The sequence below is a fragment of the Pezoporus flaviventris genome, unplaced genomic scaffold (genome assembly GCF_033815535.1).
Source record: "Pezoporus flaviventris isolate CSIRO_AGI_PZ_B2104156 unplaced genomic scaffold, CSIRO_AGI_Pfla_v1 ptg000066l, whole genome shotgun sequence".
Lineage (NCBI taxonomy): Eukaryota > Metazoa > Chordata > Aves > Psittaciformes > Psittacidae > Pezoporus > Pezoporus flaviventris.
This window is the reverse complement of record NW_026892614.1, coordinates 5,604,701-5,617,842: the sequence shown is the minus strand read 5'-3', so window position 1 is coordinate 5,617,842 and position 13,142 is coordinate 5,604,701. Positions and strand designations below refer to the sequence as shown.

The 13,142-nt window shown below is 40.3% G+C and overlaps 1 non-coding gene across 1 annotated transcript; it reads right to left on the bottom strand.

Annotated features, from left to right (window-relative positions):
* Positions 1–6,014: 6,014 nt before the first annotated feature.
* Positions 6,015–6,087, bottom strand: TRNAK-CUU (transfer RNA lysine (anticodon CUU)). Its single transcript has one exon. It is a non-coding gene; the product is annotated as a tRNA-Lys (tRNA).
* Between the last annotated feature and the right edge of the window lie 7,055 nt (positions 6,088–13,142).

Here is a 13,142-nt window from a genome sequence, read left to right as displayed (position 1 = left end):
TGAAGTAAAATGAGGGAGCTTTTTCTTACCTATTCAAGTTACGTATTGTAGAAATGGCAGAGAAGATACTGCTGTGTTAAGGAAATGACATAAACTTAGCTATATAATTATGTAGTGAAGGCCAGTTAGTTTTGGGGTTTTTTGATTATGACATAGCTGACTATTTTCTGAGTAAGCTCCAGTCTATCTGAGTGCAAAATATCCTGGGTAAACATATAAGCACAGCATGAGCATATAAGACAGTTTTGGGCTCCCATACGTACAGGAATAATGTCTTTGTGTAAGCTCCAAGTCCTTAGCTCCCAGCATATCCTATTTGTATATAGCCTAATCTATGCAGTATTTAATTAAAGGAATTGGGGACTTCATAAAAACATAATAGAGAACCCCTTTTGTAGGTTTTCCTTTCTTTTAAGCTACTTTTTGGAGGAAATATGAAAATGACAGTGATTTCTCTGAGGTCTACTGCATCAGGACAATTGCAGACTAAGGTAGACTCTTCTCTGTAGCTTCTTCAGCATTTATGTTAAAAAGTACTCCTGTCAACATACTTCTGAGCAAGGGACAGGGACACAAATCCTATTACAAGAGCAATAAGCAACTGATTTTCAATGTAATCGGCAAGAAAGGGCATATTTCTGCATTAGGCCAATGTGAAGGTTGCTATAATTGCTTTGAAAACATCCTGATAACACTGAGAAAAACTTTTTCAACCTCACCTTGGTGTTAAACTGTAAATACATCAATCATTTCTATACGTTCTGTTCTTCAAGCAAAATTTCTCATTGAACAGTAGGCCTTAAAGAAATTTCCATCTTGTTTTAATATTTTTATTACATCAACATCCCTTTTGGAACTTTTGGAACTGAGTGATACTGAAAATCCGTAAACCTTTAATTTCAAAATAGACTTCACCACAAAGACAGCTGGATTTAGTTTAACCCCAGCTCTTAAATGTTTCAATTTCACTTACTTCTTCTGAGTTCTGACTCTCAAGCATTTGGTGATGTCCAGCAGCACCTTATTTCCAAAGTCCCTAAATTAGCAAATGGAGCTCCTATTGGTCTCCTTTTCATGTTTCCTTTTCTCAACAGCATGTTCTCCTTTCCATTTTCAGGCTCAGACAGCTGTCACAAGCAACACCCTGCCAGGAAGTTCTTTATAACCAGTGACCTCGTGGTTGTGACTCATGTGACTTATTTTTTAACGTATGTAGGACATGGGCACAAAGTGGCAATAATACAGTCTTTCAAAAGTGACTTTGGAAGTTAGTAGATATTCCTCCACAACTGCATCATGGGGTTTCAACCAGAAAGTCAACTATGTGTAAAGCAATGGATGTGGTTGTTTACAACTAAGGTTAGTATACTTCCCTTAAGGACATCAGAAAAGTTACTGTTTGCTCTTTGAGCATATTGGATTAATTAAAGCTGCTTCTATTTTTGAGCTCTAAAGTACAAAAACATTTACCATTGATTAGCTTCAGTCCGAAGGACTCTGAAAAGCAGAGAAATCACTGGACTTGTGGAAAGAATGAAAGAAATGCTGGGAGTGGGTAAAAAGCATGTTAACATGTTCCAGTTCCAACCCCATGGAAAGCAAAGGTCTCTCTAACCTATATTTATTTTTCACTCAGAGGTGGAGGAAAGAAAAATTTGAAAACAGCTGAAAAAAAGACTTCGAAACTACAGTATACTCCAAACCCATGAGACCCTCAGGAAACCCATCCAGTCACCCTAGGATATTGTATAACTAAGAAAAGGCAGTTGCCTTTTACCATGCTGGGTGGTCAGTTCTCTCTCTATCACTCCTGATGAATTATTCTTGCAGTAATCACATTCCTCTCTCTAGATATATTTTTCCAAATTACTTGGAGAGCAAGGGTGCTTTTCTGCATAAACAGGAGTGGTAGAAGCTTAAGTAGAAGCCTGGAAAGAAAGAGCAAGGGAGAGGGAGTCCTGTGCTAGAGTTCTGCTTCTTACCCTAATAATGAGCAACTCATTGCTACCCTATGCTGTTACTCTTAGAGTGCATCAAATATCTCATAGAAAACTGAGTGCAGGAACAAGCTATCACATGATCAAAGCAGAGACACTGGCTGTTATTATGAAAGAAACCTGGCATTCTAGAAAATCTCACCCTAGCATATGCCACGTTAGCGTATGGTCTCATGTAAGACTTCTCTGTCAAGAATCCTGTACCAGGTTGAGCAGTTGACAAAATAGTACCTGAACTCTGCATGGCTTATTTCTGTTTCATTCAATTAGTTAGATAACTGCAAAATCATGTTAGCTCCTACAGACTCTCTTTTGCTTAATTTGTATCATGCTGCTTTTTAATCTACATACAGCTATCCAAATGTTTTCCTCTATAGTATATCTTTTAAGAAAAGGTGCCCTTATTGATTCATCTACTTAGATTGCCTGAATAAAGAATATTTCAGATCACAATAATATGTAGCACAACATGGCACAGTAGTCAGCTGTTACAGACGCTTGCCTTTGACTTAATTAGCAGACTGGCATGGTTGCTTCTCTTCTGTGTTCCCAAAGATAAAGGCTCAGTTCATAAAGAGAATGACAGAATGTGCCATATGCAAAATGTCATCTGCAGAATTGGTGCTGAAAAGATGTGGCCCTTGCCAATACTGAAACAAAGAAAATATATTTAACTCGCCCATCCAAAATTAGCATAAAATAGGAAAATTCACATAAAAAGTAAATGCAGCTCTAGAAAGTATTTCTGACTGAGATGGCTTGAAATAGCTAAATCACCCAGTTCTTCACTGCCATGATGCGTAGAAAATTTCTGGATAGCTCTCCAGTTCTGAGATATGTTTCAGGGTCTGGGCACCTGCTGGACATGAGTCTCCTGGGGGGGAAACAGAGGTGGCTGCTGCTGTCCTCACAAAACTTTACAGCATCAACATCTTTCAGCACAAACCCAAATGCTTTCATGCTAAATTATGATAGAAAACGTCCTAATGCCAACTGGCACAAAAACATCCTGATGGAAGTTAGGAAGCCAGACAAGCTGAGATATGATCAGCCCTTGTTGAAAACTCAGTTTGAAAGCCCTAGTGTTTACAATGTAAAAAAAAATATTTTCAAATCTAGCTAACGTCTCTTCTATTTGGTGATCACTTATGAAAAATTAAATTGGACAAAGAAAATAGTTACATGACAGCATCTGGACTCTTGAGGAGGAAGTAAGGCTCAGCATGGAGTTGTGAAAAGCAGGTTTTTTCCTTTGTTTCCAGAGAGCATGAGTAGTAACAACTTTAATCAAGTGCTTGAAGGCCTTTCTAGAACACAGGTTACTGCACTGATTTGTTAATTTTAATACTTTTAATAAGTTCTGCTGTTCAACCAAGGAATCCAGTCCATTTCATTTCGTAAGGTGCTATAAAAATTTATGAAGCCCAGAAGCATTATAGTCTGAAGGACCATTCATGATTATTCTGCTTTTTTTCCTCCATAAGACAGAAAACTTCATACAAATTTCTGCATGAAATCAAAAAATCAGTCTATACAACATAGTATCTGGATAGAACACATTTTTAGGCAGATCCTGATCTGAAGGTATCATGGAGAATTTCTTTCCCGTACATGAACATAATGCAAGTTGCTAGCAAGTTTGAGCAGAAGGCAAAGGACAAGGACAGAGAGTGGGGAAGAACATGGAAGCAAGTGAAAAAATCCAGCTGTTAGCAAGAATGTGGATAGTCTAAAGGGTCATAATCTCAAATTATTTTCCTTGCTAAATAAATATCAGCTGCAGTTCAAAATTTGGCTAATACATGGGCTAAAACAAAAAAGTAGCCAGAGAAGCAAGATCCTGGATGCTACATCAAGAATCAACTAGGCACAACAGGCTGAAATTAAAATGATAAATGAAAGAATATTGTGAAGCTCCAGAAGCTGATTAAATCTGTTGCTTTGGACACTTAAAATAGGACTTCATGATGCCTAAGAGTCCCTGCTGAGAGGGATAAAAACATGGACGAGGTGACCTAGAAATCTTTTTTCTGTGAAGCTCTGCCATAGTTTTTAGGTGATTGCTCTGCCTCACTTTGGCAGTATTCATCCACCATGTCACTTTGGGAATTTGTGAAATATCATGCACTATGCCCAGAGCAGCTAACAACTAAAAAAGACTTTCTGTGCGAATGACAACCATATTAAAACAAAGCCAACCTTTTAATACAACATCCAGTAAACTATTTATGAGAACCACTGTTTTTCAGTAACATGCTAGGAAGATTTCTCTAAAGATTTTCCTAAAGAAGATTTTCCATAAACATTCTCTGTCCATTCAACATGTCTTGAGCATGTGCAATGGAAACCTCTCTTACACAGGCCAGCAATTTTGAAAAAGCCTGTCAGATTGCAGGATGGCCAACTAGAGATGCAATTTCTCATCTATTCCTTGCCATCCATTCCATACACTCACAACATACCCATAAATTGCAATGAAATTTTTGTCTACAGAAATGACACTGCTTTCTCTCCAAACACACATTGTAGAAGGTGTATTCTCCTGCTTAAACAAAGCCTAACTCTTATGCTTTCATAACAGAAACTGAAATTTATAACACAAAATAATGATGATGGACTTGCTTGGTTATCTTATGAGTAGCTTGCCTAAAAAAAATTAGCAAGGCAGATCCCTGGCCCTCATTCCAAACACTTGAACAAACTCCTGTTGACTTCACTGTGCTTTAGATTATACTCACTGCCATCAAGATGAATAATTGGAGGCACTTAAAGTAAAGGTACTAGATGTATTGAAAGACCAGATTTATTATCCCTCTAAGGGCATATCTGGAGGAAATTAGTATGCAAGATACTGCTACACACAAGCAACATCACATTCAAATTCAGGATCTGATACGTTGGTTAAAAATATAATTTAATAAAAAGCTTCAGAGTTCTTATTAGCTCTGGTTTTGGGTGTTTGTTTTATTTTTTTTTTTCTGAAATTGACTGCTTTCTAAAGTGAATTTGAACTTTATATTTACATAAACAACTGAAAGAGTGGTTATTCACAAATAAGCTTCCAGACAGGATAAAAGATAACCTGCTGGACATGAGTGAAAGCAAGAATCATTAATAGCATGGGATCACTAGCAAGCTAGTTTTTATATCAGTGTTTGGCTGGGCATAAATTGTGATTGATTTGTAAAATGCTGTGAAAATAGGATTTAGCTGTCAGGAAATTCTGCATAATGCTGTGAAGTACAATATATGCAATGGTTTGTCAACTTTTACAGAGAAATTACAGAAAGAAAGGAGTCTGAACACAGGACATCACATACCACCACATTCAACATGGACAGCTGAGGGGGAAAGTTAATATGAAAACATGAAGAGCTGCTGATCTGCAGAACAAAGAATTATCCATGCCACTGTCCTGGGTTCAGCAGTAGCAGTCATGTTTTTTCCTTTGTGTTAACTGGTGCAGTGCTGTGTTTTGACTTCTAGTTTGAGAACAGTGTTGGTGAAGCCGATGTTGTCGGTTGTTGCTAAGTGATGTTTACCCTGACCAAGGACTCTGTGAGACTCATGCTCTGCCAGGGAGGAGGGGAAGCTGTGAGGAAGCAGAGACTGGGCGCCTGACCCGGGCTAGCCGGGGAGGTATTCCATACCACAGCACGTCATGCCCGGGGTGGGGGGTAACTGGGAGTTACCCGGAAGGACAGGGGCTTCCGGGTGGAACTCGTTTTCTTGGCCGGTGGTATCGTATTCTCTTCCCTTGTTATTTTCCCTTATCATTGTTTTAGCTGATAGTAGCGGTGGTGATTTGTTGCTGGACTGTTCTTGTCTCAACCCGTAGGGGTTGCACTCTCTCGATCCTCCTCCCTGTTCCTCCGGGAGCGGGGAAGGGGAGAGCCCCGGTGCAGGGAGGGGGGGGGAGACGGACACGGACCTTGATTGTTGTCTGCTCGGCACCACTCACTGGGAGTGAGTGAACAAGTTACCTGACTGGGTTTAAACCACGACAGTTCTTTTTGGCGCCCAACGTGGGGCTCGAACCCACGACCCTGAGATTAAGAGTCTCATGCTCTACCGACTGAGCTAGCCGGGCTAGCTAGCTCATGACTAACATGACTGCTACTGCTGAACCCAGGACAGCCACAAATAGGCCACCTGACAAAACTGAAGGTACACTGCAAATGTGACAGACAAGGGTAGAGCAGTTGACGTCATCTACCTGGACTTGTGCAAAGCGTTTGACACTGTCCCACACGGCATCCTTGTCTCTAAATTGGAGAGACATCAATTTGATGGATGGACTACTCAGTGGATAAAGAACTGGCTGGATGGCCGCACACAAAGGGTTGTGGTCAATGGCTCAGTGTTCGGCTGGAGACCAGTAACGAGTGGTGTCCCTCAGGGATTGGTGTTGGGACCGGTCTTGTTCAACATCTTTGTTGCTGACATGGACAGTGGGATTGAGTGCGCCCTCAGCAAGTTTGCCGATGACACCAAGCTGTGTGGTTCTGTTGATACCCTGGAGGGAAGGAATGCCATCCAGAGGGACCTTGACACGCTTGTGAGGTGGGCTGATGCCAAGCTCATGAAGTTTAACTATGCCAAGTGCAAGGTCCTACAGCTGGGTTGAGACAATTCCAGCCACAGTTACAGGTTAAGCAACCCTGCAGAGAAGGGCTTGGGGGTGTTGGTCAGTGAGAAACAGCATGAGCCGGTTTCAGTGCGGGTTTGCAGCCCAGAAAGCCAACCATATCCTGGGCTGCATCAAAAGGAGTATGATCAGCAGGCCGAAGGAGGTGATTCTGCTCTTCTACTTTGCTCTCGTGAGACCTCACCTGGAGTATTGTGTGCAGTTCTGGTGTCCTCAACATCAAAAGGACATGGAACTGTTGGAACAAGTCCAGAGGAGGGCCACGAGGTTGATCAGGGGACTGGGGCACCTCCAGTATGAAGAGAGGCTGAGAAAGTTGGGGCTGTTCAGGCTGGAGAAGAGAAGGCTGCGTGGAGACCTCATAGCAGCCTTCTGGTATCTGAAGGGGGCCTACAAGGATGCTGGAGAGGGGCTCTTCATTAGGGACTGTAGTGATAGGACAACAGGTAATGGGTTCAAACTTAAACAGGGGAAGTTTAGGTTAGATATAAGGAAGAAGTTCTTTACTGTGAGAGTGGTGAGGCACTGGGATGGGTTGCCCAGGGAAGTTGTGAATGCTCCATCCCTGGCAGTGTTCAAGACCAGGTTGAATAGAGCCTTGGGTGACATGGTTTAGTGTGAGGTGTCTGTGCCCATGGCAGGGGTGTTGGAACTAGATGATCATAAGTTCCTTTCCAACCCTAACTATTCTATGATTCTAAATAGGACACCTTATGAAAATGAAGGTACACTATAAACGTGTTGTTATCTTTAACACAAAAAAGAAGACACTTGCCCATATAAATATGGGGCAGGTGAGAACTAGTTTCTGTCAAATCTGGCATAGAAAAGGGTTGGGTGAGTTTTTCCTCTCTAAAGATGTATACTTTCAGAGTAAGATTACAATGTTATTCTCCTGTTCCAGGTTTGTAGAGGTGGTAGCACTGGTTAAATTAGTTCTCCAACTCTGAAGACACAGATTTGGACAGGCTCTGTAACAGATCTTGGGAAAGAGAAGAATAGGAGTACTGCAGTTTATGCAAAAAGTTTGTTCTTCACTTGTGAAAAGACAAGTCAGAGGTGTAATCCTGTCCCTTAGAAAGATCTGGGGAACAAAGCAACTGAGATGAAACTAAAAGCAGGTGAAGTTAGAAAGTGTTACCATAGCTGTACTTTCTGCTGAGCACATGGGACAGGATGGCTGTGCCGGGGAACAGGCTGCCTCTAGGCTTTGCTTGCTACCACCCCCCTGGCACCAGGGTTACATAAATATCTGAATCTTCTCATTCATTAACTGAGCACCAGCAAGAAATTGCATTAGGTTGAACTGATGCATTTGGGCTTCTTTAGATCTCCTTTGTTTTATTTTCTTTACACTCTTTTTTCCCAACCTGTTGATCAGTTTCAAAATAAAAACTTGTGGTTTATTTTTCAACTTTTCCAGCTCCTTTTCCCCTTCTCCTTCCCCCCTCGCCCACCCCTTCTTTTTTTTTTTTTGGCTGAAATTGTGGCTTGATTTGTAACAAATCATTTCAGTATCCTCCAAATCGCAATTTTTTTTATGAACTGACTATCCAAAAGCATTGCTCAATTCTACCCAGAGGGAATAGTTCATTCCCAGGCTTCCCAGAAAGGATACTACCACACTCAGAGCTTGGAAAAGTCAAAAAAGTGACACCATTCTCCAAATGTTGAGAGTCTGATGGGTTTTAAAAGCTACAGCTGTGAAGATTTTATACTCTATAGAAGCTGATAACAGAAATAATTTCTTGAAAAGTCTGTGAAAAACTTATAGACTTCACATTTATGCAAATAATTAAGATCACTGCACATAATTTTCAGTGATGCGAGGATAGCAACTCTAAACCTCGAATGATTTCTCCAGTTGTCAGCCATAGTATACAAATCTGAAAAGTAAGCATATTATTTTGCATATTTTGCTAAAGGAATATATAAATATAAATCTTGTTCTTTACTCTTTGGTTTCTGCTCTTCTGGTCTGAATCTAAGGACATTAATTATTTCTGTGACTTATGTCTGTCTGATAACACTAAAGAGTCCTTCCTCCAAAATGCAGAAGTGTTCTTATTTCACGATCAAGCTAGAAAATACAATCAAGTCTTAATTCACACACCACAGATGTTTATTTACTCTGCTTATTTCTCAGACTAAAGTTTTTTTAATCCTATTTTTTTTTCTGCTATGAATATACCCTTTTGCATTCCTTAAAGTCAAACTTTTGAACCCAAACATTTTGGTTATCATATTGTGTAGCTTGATACTTTGAAGTCTTAATAACATCTTCCAGTAGATAACAAATGGAGACAAAAGCAGAAATGGATATTGAAAGCCAAAGCCTTCAACCTTACACCTGTGTTTCTTACTATAAGAGTTACCACCCTTCATAAGTAGTGCTATACTACCATCTCTGCTAAGCAAAGAAATTTAGAGTTGGCCAGATGTTTTTCAATCCCTATGTTTGCAAAAACTAATATTTGCATAAGAAGACATTACAGGGGAGTCTCACTGAGAGAACAGCTGTAAATTATTCAGGCACTCATCTGGAGGAGACATCTCTGCTGTTAGCACATGTTTATAATTGAAACATGGTCCAGCTTTTCCAAACCTCTACTGAGTGACTCACAAGGACAGTTTCATGCACAGTGCATGCCACACTGTCCCACAGCCAATGTTCTTTCATTCGGAGTCATCGCATCCACCAGCACTGGGACACTTTGAAATCAGCCCTCCCTTTTCTGGTCATGCCTTCAAAGCCCCCTTGTTCCACCATTGTGCTGTACGCATGTTCCATTTGCATCTGGCGGTTGCATGTTACATGTTCTGAGAGGCTGACCTGAAGACAAAGCAATCTGGAGGGCTGGACACCAAACTGCATATCTCATGTTTCACCCAATCCATTGTATTGGCTTTTTTGAGGCAGTATTTAAGAAACCCTAGCGAGCAGTTTTGTAGTGTTGGGTGGAAACAGGCTTTTGGTATGCGCTAACTTCAGATCACAGGAAGACATATGAGGTGTAGAGAAAGAAGCTGCTAAGGGAACCCAAGCTCTTACAACAGCTCTTTGCTGAGACTTTTTCAACTTTTGTGAAATTAAAGAAGGGAGTGTGGCAGATGGCTTGACTGGTGACCCAGTGAAGAATTTACTCTCAGATGCTACATTTAATGGTAGGAACAAAATGTATTCCAGTCCTCCTCCAAAGTTTAAAGGCCACTTGTGAACAATGTGTGCAACTTTCCATATAAGTTTTAATTGTCATCAACATGCATGTTAAGGGGTAGGTATGATGTTATAAAACTTTTATCGTGTTTCATGTGGGGATTTTAGTGTACTGTGTCTGGGGATTTTAACACTGTGCACATTTGGAGGTTAAAGTAAGCATCTGAATGTTCAGTGAACTCAGGCATTTTAATGAATTGTTTAATGAATTAAGGAAGTGAAGGTGGGCATTTTAATGAATCACTCAAGACTAGAACCTGTGAATGCGAAGATATTTTCAATGAATTTTTAATAAATAACAATGAGGATGCCAAATTAATGGTGTGAACAGTAGGAGAAAAAAAAGAATTAAGCACACAAATGTGGCCAGTAAAAAGTATTATTAAACATGTGCAATCATGTGCCAAGTTAAAACCTTAAGTACAAATTAATCAGGAGAGAGATTTATACAGGCTCTTTCACAACGCCCTGCCACGGAATCCACCATGGTACCCAGGGAGCCTCTTTACGCTTTCATTATCTTCCTCATCTGTGTCTGTGACAACTCTATAGCGTCTTTGTCTTCATTTTTTTCTCTCTTTCCCTCATTCTCTTCTTCCAATTCTTTTTTTTTTGCTCCTTCAGAGAGAATATAACATTTTTTTCTAAAGACAGTGCCACTGAAAGAGGCTAATCACTCCAGTAGGCTGTCCCTGCTTTGGAGAATGGAACATGTTAAGTGTGTCCTCCAACAAGGAAAACATCGTCTGTCAAAGAGATACCAGTCCAGCTGAGAAACTATGTAGAGATCTCATTTGCCAGAATTGTGTTTTCAGAGCTGGGAAGAGGGTAAAAGACAATCACAGGCATTATGGAAAGTGCCAAGTGAACTACACTGCCATGAAATCTGTGCATCAAATTAAAGCATATTCTTTGGCTTGTTTTTCTATAAAGAAAACACACATGAATCAACGTAATGGGTGCTGCAAAATAGCTAGAATTCTGCAGTAACCAAAATGTCTTTCTCTGCTGGGAAAGTTTGTGTTGTGTGACTTGGCTGGTTTACCACATCATACTTCATCTTGGTTAAAGGCTCAGAACACTTTTTTTATTTCTCCTGTAACTACTGCAAAGTAATACACAAGGACAAGCATACTCCCTTAAACTTCACACTTAATCCAAACAGTGCCACCATTTTGGCTGTGGTTAATTTGGAGCTTTTGGAGGTAGGAAGTTAGCAAGTAGAAGAGACAATGTCAAAGTATGGGGAGCAGTAAGCAATGAGCAGCAAGTGACACTGATGTGCGTCTGGATGTAGCTATACAAAGAAAAGAACTGGAAAGCCTGTACATCTCTAGTACAGCTCCTGGATATGTGCCATGAAATGTCAAGGGACTATGCACATAAAAGGTTTTTCTTCCTCTCCGTTTGAGGCAATAGAGAGCATATTAATATCTCACATACATTAAGCAATGGAACTGACTCCTTTTCTACTCAGCAGTTCCCTGCGTAGCTTCTATTTTACAAAACAAATTTAGGGAGAGAAAGGCAAGAAGAAAAAAAGAAGCAAAGCAGCACATCCTACAATGGGCAGACACCAGACAGCACAGAACCAAGGTATTAATGACCCCCTGCCTACAGAAGCTCCTGCAAGTAACTCAGGCAGGGTTACCTTTGCAGCTCAGGCAAGACCTCTGAACTTGCAGTGCTCCAGTCAGATCCTAGATTTAAATGATAAACTGTCTGTCCCATGTCATGGGTGGCAGCCACGGGGGTGTGCATGGGGTCAACCAAAAGCAATGCCTCAGCAATGGGATCTCACAGAAGTGTGCAGTCCATCTCCTTATAGCAGATATTCATTTGAACACAAAATTTGAATTTGCAAACAAAACGTTGTTTTCTTCAACACGTCCGTATGCATCTACAGTGCCTTTATCATGGTATGGTCTTGATCTCAGAGTAGTTCGGAGAGTTACCTATAAAGCTGGACACTGACATGGCTGCATATGAGAACTGAAGTCCATGCATAAGCTGAGGCATGACATCTGATTCAGGTAGCTGAACTCATGTGGAAGAGACTGTGGCTGTGAAAACACTGAATAGCATAGCTTGGTCTAGCCAGCACGATCTGGCAGTAGCAGGGAACTGCAGTAGAGGATTTGGCACATGCTCAGGTACCCTTTACAAATAAACTTCACTGTCATGGAAAACATCACCTGTCACTGAAAGGTACTTCCACCATGGGTTTATTATTGTGCTTGAAAACAATGGACTGGCAACAAGAATATTGGTTGAGAACACTAGGTATTATATCACAGAAGAGTACAAGCTAACCTGAAAAAAAAACAAACAATAATTCAAATGTAGATAAGTCTTCAGATGATGCAAACTGACAACTAATCTAATGATTTCAGTCTGCCATTTTTGTTCCCATAAGGCAATTATGCATGTGGACTCCTTTTAGGAAAATTGCAAATAAGACTTTTCCCCTCGTCTTTCTATCATGGCTGCAAGAAGTCAGTATAACTTAATCACTCAGAAGGAGATTCATATTCTCAAACATCCTACAAGTGTTTTTCAAAGCATTTCTCTTAGGTCTCATATTACAGGCACTTTGTAAAACTGTATTTGAAAATCGCAGTTTTTCAGTTTCTCATTTACTTCTTACAGCCTTTGTCCCATTGTAAGAAAAGTAATCTCATTAAAAACCTGAAATTGATATACTTTTTCCTTAGAACTTCTTCAAACCTGAGCCAGAAGATCTATAAACAAACAAGACTCTTAATTACCACACACGCGTTTGCCCCCTTTCACTGCAACTGAGAGTCTAGAAAGGGATTTTTCTATAAATCTGAAGCTAAATGTAATGACTACTATGTTGCAAAGAGATGACAAGGGACCTCCTGTTCCCCTCAGAATTTGCCCTAAGGATAAACTTTTGCACACAGCAGATTAAAAAAAAAACAACAACAAAAAACAAACAAAAAAACCCATCACAATCCTCCAAATATATATAATTAAAGGACAAAATATTATCTGGTTTAAATCGAAATGAAATAGAGCTAGCATGGTCTTTCTAGCACCAGTAAAAGGCACTGAGTCAGACTCTGTTAGTTAACCTCTGTTGTGGTTTAACCCCAGCCACCAACTCAGTACCACACAACAGCTCACTCACTCCCTCTGCCTCCCCACTGGTGGGATGGGGAGGAGAACTAGGAAAAAGGTAAAACCCATGAGCTGAGCTGAGAACAGTTAAATAATTGAAATAAAGTTGGTATAATAACAATAGCAATGACAATAG